The sequence below is a fragment of the Chenopodium album genome, chromosome 1, assembly GCF_948465745.1.
Source record: "Chenopodium album chromosome 1, dcCheAlbu1.1, whole genome shotgun sequence".
Taxonomy (NCBI): domain Eukaryota; kingdom Viridiplantae; phylum Streptophyta; class Magnoliopsida; order Caryophyllales; family Amaranthaceae; genus Chenopodium; species Chenopodium album.
Genome location: NC_137834.1, coordinates 28,517,401 through 28,534,384, shown reverse-complemented (window position 1 = coordinate 28,534,384; position 16,984 = coordinate 28,517,401).

Sequence of the window (16,984 nt, the reverse complement as noted above, 5' to 3'; positions counted from 1 at the left end):
TTCCATCATCGTTGCACCAGAAGGTGAAAGCCATGGTTGGAGGGGTTCCAATTACCATTGATGCCTCTCCTATGCGCATTCAAGTTATCGACACTCCTATCGTCCATGTCGAACACGACGAAGAAGACGAAGATCTTTGGGGGTTTTCACTCGATGATGTTCTCGTGATTGAAGAGGAGGAAAAGTGCCATCTTGACTTCGATCCCTATTCAAACACCAACATTAATGCCATTCTGAAGAAGCAAGGGCATTTCCCTGGAATGACCCTCGGACTCAAAAAGAAAATGGCTGAATTTTGGGGCCATCCTGGTGCACTCAAGAAGTATACTTTTGGCTTGGGATTCAAGCCAACGAAAGAAGATGTGAAACAAGCTCTATTGAAGATGAAGGCTCACAATAACGCTCGAATCATAAAGAAGGAAATGACCATGGAATGGAGAAGAATGAGTCTAAGCCCGTCTGCAATGATAATTCCGAGCTCGTTCAAGTTGTTATAGCAAACAAGGATTTTGACCCCTCCGAGTTAATCGTCCAAGCTGATAATATTTCAAAGGGGTGGCACAAGACATTGAGGATCACTACACCAAGCGGAGAGAAGTTGGAAATAACCGCTGGCGAAGGTCCTATGTTTGATGAGTCTGAGTCGTCTGGGTCCGAGTCCGAGTCTGAGTCTAAGTCTGTAGACGAGTCCTTAGAGTCTGAGGCCGACCCTCTTTCTTTTATAGAACCCAATCCTGAGTCTCTTGTTGAGTCTTCTCTTTCCGGTGAGGTCACAGCTGACCTTGCCCCTCTTGATGTATTAGTCAATGAATTCAATAAAATGAGTACCTTTGCTTACGATGCGTGTCATTCCCCTAACCCTGATCAATATTGCTTTGCTAATGATAAAAATGACAAAGAAATAATAAAAGCAATGGAAGAACACGAAAATAAAACGGCAGTTATCGAAGATACAGAAACATTTAATATTTCCAATGATACGACTATTAAAGAAGTAAAAATTGGATTAACACTAAGTCAAGATGAATGCAAAGAGCTATTTAACTTGCTTAGTGAATTTGTTGATGTATTTGCTTGGTCATACCAAGATATGCCAGGAATTGATAGGGATATAGCTCAGCATACGATACCACTCATTCCAGGTATGAAGCCTGTCAAACAAAAGTTGTGCCGTATGAAACCGGATGTGGCCCTCAAAATCAAAGAAGAAATCAGAAAACAGTTGGCCGCAGGTTTCATCAAAGTATCCAAGTATCTAGAATGGATAGCAAATGTGGTTATAGTTCCAAAGAAGGATGGAAGGGTCAGAATGTGTGTTGATTACAGGGACCTCAATAAAGCAAGCCCGAAAGATGGGTTCCCTCTACCTCACATTGACATTCTGGTCGATAACACAGCAAACCATGCACTCCTATCATTCATGGACGGTTAAGCCGGATATAATCAAGTACTGATGGCTGAAGAAGATATGGAGAAAACCACATTCATCACACAATGGGGTACATATTGCTATACGGTAATGCCATTCGGGTTGAAAAACGCGGGTGCCACCTACCAAAGAGCAGCTACGACATTGTTACATGACATGATGCACAAAGAGGTGGAGGTCTATGTTGATGATATGATCGTTAAGTCTAAAGATCGCCCAGGCCATATCATTGCACTTTGCAAGTTCTTTGAAAGACTCCGCAAGTACAACATGAGATTGAATCCTGCAAAGTGTGCATTCGGAGTCACGTCAGGAAAATTACTTGGATATGTGATCAGTTCTCGAGGGATTGAAATAGATCCCACAAAAGTAAAGGCGATCATGGCCATGCCACCGCCCAAGAATGAGAAGGAGATTCGAGGTTTCATTTGAAGGTTGTAGTACATAAGTAGGTTCATATCAAGGCTCACAGCGATATGTGAACCTATATTCAAGAAGCTCAAGAAAAATGTCCCAGTCACATGGGACGACGATTGCCAAAAAGCTTTCGACAAAATCAAAGAGTACCTGGCAAACCCACCCGTGCTAGCGCCAGCAATACCTGACTTTCCTCTTCGACTCTACCTTACGGTCACAAGAGAAACGATGGGGGCAATGCTAGCACAAGAGATTGAAAGCAAGGAGAATGCAATCTACTACTTGAGTAAGAAGCTTCAAGGATACTAGACGCGATACACACCACTTGAAAAGTTGTGTCTCGCACTTATGTAGGCCGCACAGAAACTAATACATTACATGCTCACTCATACGGTGCATGTTGTGTCCAAGATGGATCCTCTCAAATACTTGTTCGAAAAAGCAACACTCAATGGCAGATTATCAAGGTGGATAGTACATCTTGCTCAGTTTGACTTGAAATTTGTACCACAAAAAGCCATCAAAGGTTCTGCGGTTTCTGACTTCTTAGCAGATTTTCCGCTAGAAGAAGTTGAGAAAGAAGAAGATGAGTACGATTTCCCTAACGAAGATTTACTCATGACCGAAGATGATGGCTGGACGCTCTATTTCGATGGAGCTTCAAACCAAAAAGGATGTGGTGTAGGAGTCTTGCTTGTATCACCCAATGAAGAGCACATCCCAATTTCCATGAAGCTCGATTTTGATGTCACCAACGATGCCGCAGAGTATGAAGCATGTATTTTGGGGTTAGAAACAGTTGTCGCCTTGGGAATTAAGAAGCTCATAATCTACGGTGATTCTTCACTAATCATTAACAAAATTTCCAAGAGATGGAAGGTGAGAAGTGAAAGTCTCGCTACGTATCAAGCTCATTTAGAAACTCTCACGGAGCAACTAGATGAAGTGGAATATACGTATTTGCCAAGAGAAGAAAACCAATTCGCCGACGCACTAGCCAAATTAGCATCAATGGTGCGAATTCCAACGGATACAATCAGAATGCCGCTGACCATAGAAAGAAGATATGAACCGGCTTATGTTCACGCACTCGACGATGAACAAGAACCATAAGAAGAAGATGAAGAGCTATGGTATACAGATATCCTTAACTATGTGACAAGAGGAGAATACCCTCCTAATACTGATAAAAGGGCACGCCGTGCTTTGAGGCTCTTGGCCTCACAGTATGTGCTCATCAGGGGAGAACTCCATAAGAGAACTGCAATGGGGAGAAATCTCTTATGCATAGCCAAGAAAGAAGCACACAGAACCATGGAAAACCTTCATGCCGGTATATGTGGAACGCACATGAATGCAAAGATGTTAGTCCAAAAGATTCAACGCCAAGGTTATTATTGGACTACTATGGAGAGAGATTGTCATGAATACGTCAAGAAATGTATGAAGTGCCAAGTTTACGCAAATTTACAACATGTTCCACCTTCGCTTCTCTACACATATACTTCTCCGTGGCCTTTCTCCACTTGGGGCATCGACATCATTGAAAAAATAACACCACCAGGACAAGGGGGGGCATGAATTCATCCTCGTAATGATCGACTATTTCACCTAATGGGTCGAAGCTGCCTCATATGCTAAGCTGACGGCGAAACACGTAGCTCAATTCATTGAGAAAAATATCATATGCCGCTATGGGGTACCACATGAGATAATGGAACACATTTCCAAGCCGAATGCGCGGAATTATTACAGAAATATCATATCAAGCATCACAGAGCATCACCTTACAGACCACAAACAAATGGTGCGGTCGAATCGGCCAACAAAAATGTGAAAACTATCACCGAAAAGATGACAAAAAATTACAAGGATTGGCCAAGTAAGCTACATTTCGCCCTTTGGGGTTATCGAACCTCTGTTCGTACATCAACGGGGGCTACCCCTTTCTCTTTGGTTTATGGAGTTGAAGCCGTACAACCAATAGAACTCGAAATCCCGTCTCTTCGAATCGCATTGGAAAGCCAACTAGATGAAGTCGACTGGATTAGAGCAAGATATGATGAACTAGTCTTACTTGATGAAAAACGCTTGGCAGCTTTGCATCATGTCCAAACCTACCAATAGCGTATGGCGCGACATTTTAATAAAAAAGTCAAGACTAGGAACATCAAAGAGGGTGACCTGGTGCTTAAGGCACTTCGTAAAAATGTGTTAGATCCAAGAGGGAAACTCAGACCGAATTGGTGAGGCCCGTACATTGTTAAAGCCATCTTGTCTGGCCGAGCGGCACAATTGGTAGACATGGACGGTAACGGTTTCCACAATTTAACCAACTTGGATCAACTCAAGAAATTCTATGCCTAGTCGCATGGGTTCATGACCCAATAGAGCTACGTTTGGCCTGATTCCTTTTTAAGGATACGTAGGCAACCCCTCAAGGGGGCCCAGCCACTTTAAAAAAATAAAATCCTCCCTCTGTCGATCAAGTATATGCATCAGTTCAGCATTGCGTCACGACAAAAAAAGGGGGGGGGGGGTTTGCCGCGACACGGGACATTCCACCGTGTCACGGTACAGTCCACCGTGACACGGTTGACCTGAGCAAAAAAAAAGGGGTGGGGGGGGGTTCTGCCGCGACACGGGACATTCCACCGTGTCACGGTACAGTCCACCGTGGCACGGTTGACCTGGCGCAAAAAAAAAAAAAAAAAAAAAAAAAAAAAAAAACACCGTGACACGGGAATTTCCAACGTGTCACGGGATTTTTCACTGTGGCACGGTGGAATTTCAGTTTTCCGATTTTTTTTAGTGACGCATTCTTTGCGAATTCATTATTTCTTCGAGGTTTTTATTTTCATTCTTCCATTGCATCCGACTCTTTGACTCAGATAAATAAATAAAAAAAAAGTCATTGTAATTTTTTATTTAAGGCTAAAATAAATATGCTATTATTATTGAAATAGATGTGACTACAATTATTGGCATCATACGCCTTATTTTAAATAAAAAAAATTATAAATCATAAAAGCAAAGCAATACTGATCTAATCCCTCTTCACTTTAGGAACCTCATTCTCTTTTTCAATTAGGTCGGCCTTCACCATTAATGTGTCTTTTGTAGCCCGAACCGTCACACCCCTAGTCGAACTTTCACCCCTGTCACCTTTCTTAAAATTCTTCAGTTGTTTCTCTCTATAGACCATCTTCTCTTTACCCTTCCCTTTCACATAATTCTTCCTTTTCGGCATTATAGGAGTCTTAAACTCAATCCCTTGTGTTCTTGGACCTAGACGATCTTTAGGAGGTGCTTTCTTATTTCCAAGACGACTCTTCACATCAGATTTGCGTGATCCGAATTGTTCCCTCCAACTTCTAGGGTTCAACCATGCCTTGTATGCACTAGATAAAGGAGGAGGAGCTTGGTTACTTGCAGAAACGGTCCACAAAGGTCTTCCAATCCAATAAGTCTCGTATTTGTGAACGTTACTTTCATGCAACGATACTTCACGAGGTCTATCATTATAGCGTGGAACTACTTGTTCAAGTCCATACTGCCGCATCAGTCGAGAAGGACAATAAAAAGTCAGTTTTGAGATACTAGGAACACGGCAATACGGAGTATCATTCGTACCAACCATCCTAGTAAGCCTCCACCAAGGCACCACCCAACGAATGGAAAATTCTCTCTTTGCAAAGAAATTTTTCCAGTCTTCATACGACATGTTCACAGAGTAATTCTTCTTCCTGCGGACTAGATCGTTAGGGCCATATTTTTCAACATCGCCGGGGGCTTCAAATAGTTCTAAACGCTCCATCAACCAAATCTGCAAAAAAAAAAAAAAAAAAAAAAAAAAAAAAAAAAAAAAAATCAGTCGTTGATAAAAAAAATTAAAAAAAATTAAAATAAAATAAAAAAGGCAGATTCCCGTGACACGGCAGATTTCACCGTGTCACGGCAGAGAGCCACCGTGACACGGTGCCTGTTTTGTGTCACGGGGGCTACTCGGAGCGTATTTTTACCTACAACAGTACCAGAGAGCCCTTCCTGATGGCTTTCCGGTCAGCTTTTGCTTCGTCAAGGCCACGAAATGTTTCTCCAAGGCACGTAGGCATAGGAGATCTCCCAGATTCGACATGTTCAAGCACAGATGCTAGAAAAGCATGTCTTACCCTACCGTTTGCAAATAAAAGCTTGCTAAACATGCAAAAAATATATGCCCTTCTCCGATATACATGATAAGACTCAGAGGTAGGGCAATTAAAATATAAATTTGCAAGTTTTTCTAAGTCTACCTCATTACCACATACAATTCTATTTAAATATGGATCTGTTAGATTCAGATGGCGTTCAAAATCTTGGTAATAATATTCACGCAGGGTAGGCATGGCAATAAGATTTCTAGCAGGAAATCCAAATATGGCACCGAATTCCTCCGGTAGGGGACAGATTTCATCGTAATCAAATTTAAAACAATGTGTTTCTGGACTCCAATAGTCTAATGCTGCCCTAAGAAAATCATGTTCAATCGCCACATGCCTCAGGGCTATTAAACTCCTGACATGAAACAATTCTAACTCTCTTTTGTCAGCATTGGTCAAAGAATAAGACCAGTCGCGCAATGTATTATCAAAATTCTGAGACATTATTATTGAAATATGAAATTCTAATTATTTTGTGTTCCGTAATTATGCATATCATGAATATACTGGTCCTATTTTATAGCCAAAGCGCTCGGAACTACTCAGAAATTATCTTTTCGTACGCGTAAACCACACCGTTGTAGAATATGCGCACCGTGACACAGGAAGTCCCACCGTGTCACGGGAATTTTTGCCGCGACACGGCAAATTTTGCCGTGACACGGTGTAGTACCGTGTCGCGGCACCCCACGCGTTTTCTTTTTTTATCTTTTCCCTTATCTATTCGGATTTTTTTTTAGTATTTTATCTTCACCGTTTATTTTTCAATTTTCTGAGAGTTTCATTCCTAATAAAATTCTCAACTTTTTTTCATTTTTATTTTTTATTTTTTATTTATTTTTTATTTTTATCATTTCATTTTTATTATTTATTTTTATTTATTTATTTATTCATTACTTTAGTATTTCATTCTTTTTATTTCTATTTTCTCTTTATCATAATTTATATATTTACTTATTTATTCTATTTATTTTTTCTTGTCTTTTTATGTCTTTTTCTTTTGGGGAAGGTCGGTACCCTCCACTTACTCCACTTACGTTTTTTGTCACGTCATTAATAAATACACGATCACACACAATGAGTCTCAAGCGCACACTAACACACACTAATAAATACATAAACTGTGAATAATGTACAAAATGAGTCAAAATAAATAAACAGCGTCAAGTGTCATCACAGTATGTACAAATAAAGACCCTCGGTCAAAAGTCTGCAGAACTAGAAGAGTTAGGATCAGTATCATCTCCAGCCTGTGAATACGGGAACGGTGAGCCAAAGAGTCCCGCCATCATCCGAGTACGGGGAGTAGTGTCCCTACTAGTCCCTGTGACTCCAGCAGCAGTCAAACTCAAAGCAAAACCCATCCAACTAGCAAACGGTGTAGACTGACTCAAAGACACGGGAATCGTCGGCTGAGGCATCGTCCCATACATCGGAACTAAGAACAAGCCCGGCACCGGTGGAGGAATCCCATACGATGGAGCTGAAAATAAACCAGGATCCACGGGAGTCAAAACAAGCCTAAACTCAGGCTGTGAAGGCTGTGAAAACGACTGCCGCTGCCCCTGACCCTGACTCTGAAGGTGCTGGGAAGACTGAGGCTGCTGCCATTAAGCCTCCTGAAACGGCTGAGTAATCTGAGGCTCTCGCTGAGACTGAGAATGCCGATGAACCGCAGGAGATCGTCTACCACGACCAAGCTCCTCCTCGTCCGAGCCTCTATGCCTCGAGCGCGAGCGGGACCTCCGTTGCTCCTAAAAGATACAAAATCAAAAGGCGTCAACAATGCAAAATAAAACAAATGGTAGAAGTGGAAAAAATGAGCATACCTCAAGAACATCGCTAGAACTGCTCCGACAACTCGCACCACGCCGAAGCTTAATGATGCAGTACTTCAGAGCGTCAACTAGCTTCATGAATCCCATCATCTCCGAGCGGTTAGGCTGAGAAAAAAAAAAGAAAAATCAGTAACAAGCGATGTTAAAAGGATGAATAATGCATCAAAAACTTACCGGCTCAAAAACCTCGGGCAGAGACTCCTGCGCCTGTCTGTAACCCTCTGGCGCGTCAGCAATATGGTCCTCGGTAATACCAATCGACCCTGGGTAGCGGACAGACTGAGGCGGAATCTCGATCCTCCCCACAGGGCGAACAGTCGTCTGAAAATACGATCGAATAATCAAGTTATTCGACTATTTAAACAGAGACTAGTGACAAAAATCCTCAAAAGAAATCATACCTCAGAAAGGCGGGGTGGAGGAGCCAGAGAGGGAAGCAAGTCCTGCGCGTAATCACCCTCCATGTGCACAAGCTCCTGCCAAGTAAAAGTGTAGCGCTCTCCTCTGTTTATCAACTCCCTAAGCAAGCGCGAGTCCAGCATCGACTCTGGTGGAGATGAGGGCACCACAAAGCGATCACCACTGTGCTGACGGACGACACGCTCCCCCAAATACCAGACAAAGCGTCCGGTACCAACCAAAATGGTGCGGTGCGCTGAAAGATGCAAGGCCTCGGGAAGATTAGCCATCCCGGCCCAAGGACGATACTGGACATCAATGGCAACCTGAAAACCATAAAAAGTTGGCCTGAAACACCGGAAATAACGTCAGAGAGAAAATAACAGGCAACAAAACTAATTCTTACGCCAACAGAAGAGGTGCCTCGGCGTAGCAACCCGCGCAGCGCGGATACAGACTCCACCTAATTTTGTTGTTTTCGTTATTTGTTTTGTTTGTCTTTTGGGGAACAGGAGGAGAAGGAGTAGGGGCTAGCTTTCATTGAAGTAGGGCTTGAACCTAATTCCAAAACACAACAATAGACCTTGACTCTCCTCGGTCACGCCAGCTGGCCCCGACAGGGAAATCATGAACCGCTCCACGACGCCGTCGAGGAGCCAATCCTAGGAAGTACTCGTAGAACCATAGCTGCAATGAAAAGTAATCTTTGAGAACATGAGTCGAACAAATTAAAATAAAACAAGAAGAGGAAAGGATCATCACCTCTACGACTCTCCATAGACCGTAGACAGTGACGGGAGACTCGTCGTTTAGCTGCCTACATCCATGACGTAACGACAAGAGAAGGTCAGCGTATCCGAGGCTGGCCCGGCTAAAGGATCCTATCTCACTGATCCTGACTAAAGAAGGGAGGTAGCAAAGGAGTGCACGTGAACTCCTATCAGGAGAAAGAGTCATGGAGATCAGAATCAGAATGAAGATCCGCACTCGCTGCTCAACCGATGTCTCCTCCATGTCAAAGCCACGAGCTAGAACTGAAGCCAGCTCCGATCGCCCGCTCCTAGGACCACCTCGAGACACTGGCCGGGTCCTGATATGCTGAACGATTGGACCTAACAAATCGGCTGCCTCAGCCGCTCCCCAAGAAAGATCAGACATCTGAGCTACGGCCCGGTCAGTGAAGCGCAGCCCGCTAATCATGCTAAAGTCCAGAGGGGTCACTATCATCTCCCCCCAAGCAAAATGAAAGGTGTTGGTAGTATCCCAAAAATACTCCAACAATGCGCGAACGACTGTCGCACCGCAACCCCGGGGGCTGCGAAACCCTACGACCGCCGAATAAAAATCCACTAAGCCAGCCGATTCCCATAAGGCGTTCGTAGCAGGATCCCTCGAATAATCTGGTGAAGTCGAGGAATCAAATCTCCGGCTCCTGAACCGTGGTGGCGAAGCGTGCCGTCAACTATGCCAGAGAGTGGGTGACAGGGGAATAAACGCGTCGTCAATTGTCTATCCCTAGATCAAATACAATTTATACAACCTAAACAAACCTAATACGAGTATAAGGCAAGCATAGGGGTCGAACCACAGAGAACGGTAAACACCACCAAATGTTATCAACAATTAAGCTAGTCCGGAATAGGGGATAAATGAACTAAAGTCTAAAAATGCTAAAACAAGAAATAAAACATTAAGGGAAATGGTTTAGGTATAGCATTCACTTGAACATAAACAAAGGCATAGAAATTGAATTAATTATGAACTAAACATGCTCGAATATCGAAATTAAGAATCCAATCTAGCCGCCTTCCGGGGTCAATTGGCTTCTCCTAACATAGCCTCTATGCTTCCACATTAGAACCATATACTAGGAGGTACTATTAAATAACAATCGATAGTAATGAACCTTAACTAAGTCAACTTCCGTTTCTTGTTAGCAAAGATTCACCTTTAATCAACCAACAATGTGCACTTGCAAGAAGATTAAAGAATATCAAGCATATAAAGACTTTAATCACAAATAAATCAATTCTAAGCCCTAGAACATGCTCAAGGTCCAACTACACCACAACCATCCCCTTAATGGGGAAATTACTCACTAATCATGATAATAACAAGATTGATCAACAAATAATCAAGAATCAACATGATCAACAAGCAATACCAACAACTAAAATAATAATCAAAATAAACAAATAAAAATAGAGGAGAGAGAGTAAGAAATTGCTCATTAATTGAAGATGAAGGTCTACAAAGGATTGAACAAGCTCCTTCTTCAAAATCCAAGTTCATTAATGAAGAAAACCTCACTTTCTCTCTCTACCAAAGAAGACTAATCCTAACCTAACCTAAAACTAATTAGAGAGTAGAATAGATAGTTATTCCATCCCCCCCAAAACGTTCTAAAAAAAGGGACTTATATAGTCCGTATAGAGTCAGCTGAGAAAAGGAGAGGTCCGACCGAACAAATGGGAAGGTTCGGCCGGACTACAGGGTAGGTTCGGCCGAACCACAGGGTAGGTTCGGCCGAACCATGGGTAGGTTCGGTCGAACCTCCCTGATCCTGGTCTGGTCGAACTCCTGTGGTTCGGCCACTCCTGCAAAACTGCCAATTTTCATCTTGCCCCTGCCTCGAAGTTCGGCCGAACCACTGAACAGGTTCGGCCACACCTTGGTTCGGCCACACCATCAGGAGGTTCGGCCGAACCTCTTCTGAATCATGCTTCCTCTAGCTTCCTTTGAGCTTCCTTTGAGCTTAGCTTCCTCCTCTTGAAAATCTCGATGGTTCCTACAAAGCATAAGCATGAAAAGCACAATAAGAACAAAGCGGGAAGACTAAGAAAAAGGAGGATAAAGGAGAAAGAAAAGAGAAAGCAAAGATAAGTAAAAATGCTTAGAAAGAGGGCCAAACAAGTGCAAACGAGGGGAGAATCCTTAGAGAAAAAGGATAAAAGAGTGGCATAAATGCCACTCATCAAAATAAATTACGAAATATAACAAATCAAAAGCAAATAAAATACGAAAATAAACTAAAAACTACGAAAAGAATTAAAACACGACAAAATTACCAAAATAAACTAGAAACTTTATTAAAGAGAAAGAAAGGAAAATAAGATAAAATAAACACGAAAATGACTCTAAAACTACTCCCTAAGAGTGACATAAATGTCACTCATCAAATTCCCCCAAGCTAGACCTTTGCTCGTCCTCGAGCAAAGCTAAGGCAAAAGAGAACAAGATGGAATTATTAAAGGCAAAAGAAACAAAATAGAAACAAAGAGAAAGAATGTACACTAACTCACTGTCGTAGGAATCACGGATGCATTTAGCGTATGCATCAAGCCCTTTAAACCCCTATGTCGCCAAAGAGGACGAGTAAGCTCTCGTGAGGGTTTCCTAAGAGGTTTAACCCACAACTCTTGGAAACACATAACATTCAAGGCAAAGGTGAAATCAAGAAAACTCGAGTTTTGATATTTTAAACCAAACACAAACAATGGGCTAAATGCACAAGAATACAAACCTTTCTAGACATTAAAGGTAGCCAAGCAAAAGAATAGTTAAGGTTGGTACACACATAAAGCATGCAAAGGGTAGAGAACTTAGAGGGACTTACACTCCTCCTTATCTCCAACCAAACTCCCGCATCCTCACTAGTTTTGCATCCACTTTTAAGGTGATATCTCGAGATTCCTCGAACGAATCGGAAGAAATAATCAATGAAAAACATTTAGGCTACCCGACATCTTGGCATTGATAGCTCGCTCAATAGGCTTGGCTTGATTACCCTCCATCGGTAGTAACTAAACCTCACTAAGGTCAAAAGGTCTTAAAAGGGTTGAAACGTTTAGGCTAGGGTAAAGGGTGTGGAAATAAATTTGGAAAATTGGTGGTAAACTTAGAAGTGAAGCAAGGTTGATCATTCCTCAATTCAAACTCAATAAACTACCAACTTTCAAATCAAAAATTCTAGCAACTCTTCCCCCAAGCTTATTCTTTTTCAACCAAACAACAAATATTTTTGTATTTTCTCGATATTTTCTTCCTTTTTTTTTTTTCATTTCTTTTTATTCTTTGCTCTCGCCTCTTTTAACTTTGAGCGGCTTTTTCTTTCATTTCCTTTATTTTCTTTTCATTTACTCAAACCATTCAACATAACAAAAATAATCTCAAGTACCAAAATTTGAGTTTTTTCACTTCTTTTTCATTCTTTTTCTCACTTTCATTAACCAAAAATACAAATCAAGTCCCAAGAATGCTTCACAAGAACTAATAAAGGTGAAAATAAAGCAAAGGTCCATTGGTTTGTAATGTGGTTATGCCAAAGAAGGGAAAATGGCTCAAATTGGGTTACTAAATGAGCAAATGCAAAAGAAAAATAAAAGAAAAGAAAATAATAAAACAAAACAAAAATCCTAATTGCCTTCGTCTTCCCCTAGGTTGGTTCGGTCTCGATCTTGGGTAGATTAAGCCAAATTCTCGATATAAGCTAGCAATGCCAAGGATCCAAACGCCACACATGCAAGAAATGTAGAAGGCTAGAACAAAATAGACACATCCTCACAAAAATGACGGTAGTGGAGTAGCAAAAATCACCTTTAAAGCTTCAACTAGCTAGAGAGCGACAACCATCTTACCACAAACCAAGTGAGCTAAGGTCTCATAGCCCTTAAGTTCTACTACCTTGGCAATGTTATATGTGTGAACCAACCTCGACATTCAAGTGCATGAAAACCTCTAACAACTAGCAAAGAGGGTATTCTAGGTGCTAAAGCCCAATTATGTCCAAGTTTAAAACAAAACATTTTGAAACTTGCCTTGAATGCCACGGAAAGACACTATACACACAAATATTCACAAAACCAACAATACTCAAGAATGCATATGCAATAGTGCAATATGAAAGCATGATCAATCAAAACTACATATACCAAAAGTCAACTCAATAAGGCGCTCATGGCCATCCAAACATAGAAAACCAATCTCAATAATAGACTTTGGCAAGTATGAGAGAAATAAACCAAGCAATCATGAGACTATGGATTAAGAAACCACCAAGAGATATAGATAACCCCCCCAAGCTAGCGAATAGCTACTCCCCCAAGCTAGAATGGAGCATTGTCCTCAATGCTCAAAATAAAGGCACAAAGGGTGGGTGGGAGGGGAAGGAAGAAAACTCATTCACACAACAATTCATAATCATACAATCCAAATGCAATTAAGAAAGCAAATCCAAGATGAGGGAAGAAGGAAAGAGTAAACCAAATTTGAGGTGGGTGTTGAAACCCGCAATTGAGCACATTGTCCACAATTTCATCTAATTCCTCGTCTTTGTTGCTTTTCCAAATGCAAGCAATCATTGGTGTGCTTCGTCTCAAGGAGCTCAATCCAAAATCTTTGCACATGAGTATATGCATCGAGTACCTATACACATAGACAAGAGAGTAAACAAAAATGAGAAACACAAAAGAAAGAAAAAGAAAGTAATAAAACACGGGTTACTTCCCGCAAAGGCTTGCTTAACGTCCAAGCATGACCAATCTAGTAAATAACCCGACAAAGAACGCAATAACTTGTCATATGCACCGGCAAACATATCAAGAAATAGAGCATACGCGATGCTCATATGACAAGCAAACATAAAGTACAAGGAGACTTTATGCTTGAGAGAAGGGAGAAAAGAAAAAGTAAAAGAATCAAAAGAAAAATCAAGAAAATAAGAAGAAAAAGTAGAAGAAGAAAAAGAAAAATCCTCACAAATATCTTTTTGGTTGGCATTATAACTCTTTTCCTCATCAACAATGAAAGGGTTAGGGGCTTTGGAAGCTTGAAAAGGAAGAGGATCCCTAAGAGGTTCTTTGAGAAAAGAAGGGAGGAACATAGGATAGTAGGAGATATGGTTAAACCTTTGGGAAAAAGGTGTATAAGAAAGGCAAAAAGGGGTAGCTAATCCCTCATCACAAGATCTCACATCACTAATGAGGGAATGAAAATCAATCATGGAATCCTCAAATGAAGAACCCTCATGTTCTACATCTCCCTCAAGCTCAAAAAATCCAAGGTAATCAACCTTATCCTCCTTTTCACCACAATAAACAACCTTTCCTTCTACTATCTCAACATCAAGAGTGAATGGGGTCAAATTTCTCTCAAACTCATCTCTTTCTAATGAAGCCTTATCAATGAACTCACTCATAAGGTTATGGGCTACCGTTTGAAACTCAAGAAATATTTGGGCCATAATCTCAAATGAGTCCAAATCATCATGGATAGACGAGTCAAAAGCTTGCTCATTGGAATCATCTAGGGGACTATGGGGCACACCTTTAGAATTCATGCAAAAATCGGATGCAAAATGAGAAAGAACATGCACTTCATCATCATTAGAATGTACCTCATTACATTGAGCTATAGAGGGAGGGGAGTTGAAATCATGCATTACATGGTCACTATGGGGAGCATCAAGCACATCATGGGAATTCATATTAGACAAATCATGACAATTAGCATCAACATTAAAAGCATGAGAATCCCGAACATAAGTCTCATGATTGGCCCTCTCCCAATCATAATTATCCCTAGCTAACCATGAATAGAAATCCCAAGCTTCATCCGAAGACATGTCTTGAAATTTACCATTTAACATATTATCAACTACTCCTCTAAAATTCTCATTTAATCCCAAATTGATGATTTCACAATAATCACCCTTGGTTAAACCTTTAACACCATCTAGGAAATCCTCAAGTCTATTGAAATACACCCAAAACGGTTCATTATCAAATTGAGGAATAGAAATATAAGCCATTTTTTCTCAAACAAAACAAAGAGAACAAAAACAAATCAAAAGAAAATATAAACAATGGACTAGTCTCAATAAGATAACATGACGGTAATGGAAGCCGTTCCCCGGCAACGGCGCCAATTTGACAGGGGAATAAACGCGTCGTCAATTGTCTATCCCTAGATCAAATACAATTTATACAACCTAAACAAACCTAATACGAGTATAAGGCAAGCATAGGGGTCGAACCACAGAGAACGGTAAACACCACCAAATGTTATCAACAATTAAGCTAGTCCGGAATAGGGGATAAATGAACTAAAGTCTAAAAATGCTAAAACAAGAAATAAAACATTAAGGGAAATGGTTTAGGTATAGCATTCACTTGAACATAAACAAAGGCATAGAAATTGAATTAATTATGAACTAAACATGCTCGAATATCGAAATTAAGAATCCAATCTAGCCGCCTTCCGGGGTCAATTGGCTTCTCCTAACATAGCCTCTATGCTTCCACATTAGAACCATATACTAGGAGGTACTATTAAATAACAATCGATAGTAATGAACTTTAACTAAGTCAACTTCCGTTTCTTGTTAGCAAAGATTCACCTTTAATCAACCAACAATGTGCACTTGCAAGAAGATTAAAGAATATCAAGCATATAAAGACTTTAATCACAAATAAATCAATTCTAAGCCCTAGAACATGCTCAAGGTCCAACTACACCACAACCATCCCCTTAATGGGGAAATTACTCACTAATCATGATAATAACAAGATTGATCAACAAATAATCAAGAATCAACATGATCAACAAGCAATACCAACAACTAAAATAATAATCAAAATAAACAAATAAAAATAGAGGAGAGAGAGTAAGAAATTGCTCATTAATTGAAGATGAAGGTCTACAAAGGATTGAACAAGCTCCTTCTTCAAAATCCAAGTTCATTAATGAAGAAAACCTCACTTTCTCTCTCTACCAAAGAAGACTAATCCTAACCTAACCTAAAACTAATTAGAGAGTAGAATAGATAGTTATTCCATCCCCCCCAAAACGTTCTAAAAAAAAGGACTTATATAGTCCGTATAGAGTCAGCTGAGAAAAGGAGAGGTCCGACCGAACAAATGGGAAGGTTCGGCCGGACTACAGGGTAGGTTCGGCCGAACCACAGGGTAGGTTCGGCCGAACCATGGGTAGGTTCGGTCGAACCTCCCTGATCCTGGTCTGGTCGAACTCCTGTGGTTCGGCCACTCCTGCAAAACTGCCAATTTTCATCTTGCCCCTGCCTCGAAGTTCGGCCGAACCACTGAACAGGTTCGGCCACACCTTGGTTCGGCCACACCATCAGGAGGTTCGGCCGAACCTCTTCTGAATCATGCTTCCTCTAGCTTCCTTTGAGCTTCCTTTGAGCTTAGCTTCCTCCTCTTGAAAATCTCGATGGTTCCTACAAAGCATAAGCATGAAAAGCACAATAAGAACAAAGCGGGAAGACTAAGAAAAAGGAGGATAAAGGAGAAAGAAAAGAGAAAGCAAAGATAAGTAAAAATGCTTAGAAAGAGGGCCAAACAAGTGCAAACGAGGGGAGAATCCTTAGAGAAAAAGGATAAAAGAGTGGCATAAATGCCACTCATCAAAATAAATTACGAAATATAACAAATCAAAAGCAAATAAAATACGAAAATAAACTAAAAACTACGAAAAGAATTAAAACACGACAAAATTACCAAAATAAACTAGAAACTTTATTAAAGAGAAAGAAAGGAAAATAAGATAAAATAAACACGAAAATGACTCTAAAACTACTCCCTAAGAGTGACATAAATGTCACTCATCAGTGGGCGATGAGAAATGTGGTTCTCACAACAGAAAACCAACTGGTCTGGAGTCCACAGAGGTGGAACCCACCT